The sequence below is a fragment of the Rhinopithecus bieti genome, unplaced genomic scaffold, assembly GCF_001698545.2.
Source record: "Rhinopithecus bieti isolate Rb0 unplaced genomic scaffold, ASM169854v2 scaffold_73286, whole genome shotgun sequence".
Classification (NCBI taxonomy): Eukaryota; Metazoa; Chordata; class Mammalia; order Primates; family Cercopithecidae; genus Rhinopithecus; species Rhinopithecus bieti.
In genome coordinates, this window is record NW_016871458.1 from 1,991 (window position 1) to 4,921 (window position 2,931).

The 2,931-nt window shown below is 59.6% G+C and overlaps 1 pseudogene; it reads left to right on the forward strand.

Moving 5' to 3' along the window:
- The first annotated feature begins 322 nt into the window (after window positions 1-322).
- LOC108525584 (glutamate receptor ionotropic, NMDA 1-like) overlaps window positions 323-2,931 on the forward strand; it is a 4,548-nt pseudogene continuing 1,939 nt past the window's right edge.

A 2,931-nucleotide genomic window follows, 5' to 3' on the forward strand; every position in this document is an offset into this window, starting at 1 on the left:
GGCCCTTGAGGGGCACAGCCCCGGTCAGCAATGTGAGAAGAGTGAGGGGAGGTCTGGGTGGGGTCTGCCCTCCCCTGTGTCCCCTTAGCCCCTGCTCTGGCTCTGCCCCTCTGTGATTGACTGATAAAGGATGATGATGGGGTCTCCCTCCCCACCCTGTGGGCATGTGTGCATCTGGGCCTGGGCATGTAGCATGTACCCAAATCGTGCCCCACCCACCTTAGCCTGCTGGGTTCAGCCTCTGCTGCTTCTGGATCTCAGCCTCTAGCCCAGTGCCTGGCCCACCCCTGGCTCAAGCTGACCCTGTCTCCTGTGTCCACAGGTCTACGCCATCCTAGTTAGCCATCCACCTACCCCAACGACCACTTCACTCCCACCCCTGTCTCCTACACAGCCGGCTTCTACCGCATCCCCGTGCTGGGGCTGACCACCCGCATGTCCATCTACTCCGACAAGGTAAGCCTGACTGCCAGACCAGGCCAGCCGGCCCTCCGCCCCTGTGCACAGCCCGTCCACTCCAGGAGCAGCGGGCCGACCCGCTCACATGGAACTCACACACCACGCACTCACAGCCACACAGCTCCCCATATTCATGCACGTCTGCACGCTCTCACGTGTCCAACTCACACATCTGCAAACACGGTCACATGAACATTCACATGCTCTTACACGCACAATACACACTCTTATGCACAAGGAGGGCTCACATGGAGCCCAGCACGTGCCCCCAGCCCAGAGCAGGCCAAAGGGAGGGGGCACACCTCACACACTCACACATTCATACTCACAGCACCCACACACTGCACTGCTGTGCTCACCCTCCCCACACATGCACACCCACGAATTCGCACAAAGTCACACACACTCACTGGCACAGGCACCAGTGACACACCCTTAGGACGAGAGGGCTGGGAGAAGGGATGGCTGGGAGGCTTTCTAGACAGGTGGACTTTGAAGGGAAGTTTGGAGAGCTGGGGGTTGCTCCAGGAGAAAAGGGGTGTGCACACAGCCAGGGTGGTAGGGCCAGCCTTTCCCACGGCCGGCATGGATGGAAAGCAGTGTCTGCGGTTGCATGGCGTAAATGAGGATGCAGCTCGGGGCGGGGCGCTGGCCTGGGGGCTTCCAGCCTCTAGGTCTGAGGGCACCTTGGCTCAGCCTCCTGCAGACCCTCCTGGCCCACAGGCTAGGACGAGGGCCTCTGTCTAACTCTGGAACAGCAGCTGGAAGAGAGGGGAGGTCATCCAGTCAGTTTTGCAGGAAACTCCAAGCCAGAGAGCCATGGGGGCTTGCTCTAGGTCACACAGCCCTCCGTCTACCCAGGATGCAAACTGGGCACTGAGGGGCTGACCAACCTGGGGCCACTGACTGACAGACCTGCAGGGCCACTTGGCAGCAGACACCCAGTTTGGTGCCAGTGCTAAGGAGCCAGAGGGCTGGGCTGTGCAGCCAGGCTTCCGGGTCCCCCATCTTCTCCAAATTCCTCCTGCCCAGAGTCCACAGTCCTCAGTAATATTGCCTTAAAGCACAGGGGTCGCCCCAGCTAGGCCCAGGCTCTTCTGGGAGGATGGAAGGCCCCAGAGGCAGGAGCTGAGAGAGACTGAAACAGCCACCTTCCTGACACTCTGAAGGCCCTGGCATGCCCCTCAGCACCCAAACTGCTCCTCCCAGGTGACTTCACCCCTGGCCATGAGGAGGTGGGGGTCTCATTCCTGTGCCTTCAGGCACGACCTCCTTCACTTCCCTGGGCACCAGTTTCCTCACATGCAAAGGAGAGAAAATGGCCTTACCCAGGAAAGCAGCCAGTGGCTCAAATGAAAGCCCGGGGAAAGGGATGCCCCAGGGCAGGGCCAGCCCAGCACATGCCCCCAGCCCAGAGCAGACCAAAGGGAGGGGGCACACCTCACAGCTACACCCTGGCCTTACTATGGTCTATACACTACAACCAAACTGTGCCCATAACATGAACCAGCAAGGCCAGGTCAGAGCTAGTCCAAGATCTCAAGTACAACCTGCCTTGCAGCCACGTCACCAGGTGGACAGAGAGGCAGGGGACATTTTTGCACCCCAAGGCACTGCCCCAGGCCACAAAGAGGGAACAGGTGAAAAATAACCTGGAGGCCTCAGGGAACCACAAGATCAGTGTGAGTCCACAGGGACACTGAAGGAACCAGGGCTCAGCTGGACAGACACAGAGAACCGAGGCAGAGTGGGGCAGAGCCTACTCCACTCCCCGCCGTGCCACGGCACTCCCTCGCAGCTTGCGGCCAGGCAAAGCAAGCCAGGGCAAGCAAGCACCACGCTTTCGCCTGGGGAGATGAAGCCTTTAGCCCCAAGAGCGAATTCTTCTTCATACATGGAGTTTAAATTTGGGAGGACTCTGGGCAGCCCCAGGGGATCTTCGAGGCGCTATGTGTCATCAAGAACTTCCTGAGCTCAGCTTGTCCAAAGGTGGTGGGCTGCAGGGGAGGGGGTGAGCTCATCCCAGGAACGATTCCACAGAAACCCACGTCCCTTAGGGTGCTATGGGGCCAACACCAAACCTCCTCCATTTCCGAGATTATATGTGGGAGAAGAGGCCAGGGTGGGAGAAAGAGGGGTTCCCAGGGTCTAAAAAGTGTCCCCAGGGTGGTGGGGACAGGGGTGGGTAAAAGGAGGGGGCCCCAGGGTCTAGAAAGTGTCCCCAGGTTGGCCGGGCACAGTGGCTCAATCCCAGCACTTTGGGAGGCCGAGGCAGGTGGATCACGAGGTCAGGAGATCGAGACCATCCTGGCTAACACGGTGAAACCCCGTCTCTACTAACAATACAAAAAATTAGCCGGGCAAGATGGCGGACGCCTGTAGTCCCAGCTACTCGGGAGGCTGAGGCAGGAGAATGGCGTGAACCCGGGAGGCGGAGCTTGCAGTGAGCCGAGTTCCCGCCACTGCACTCCA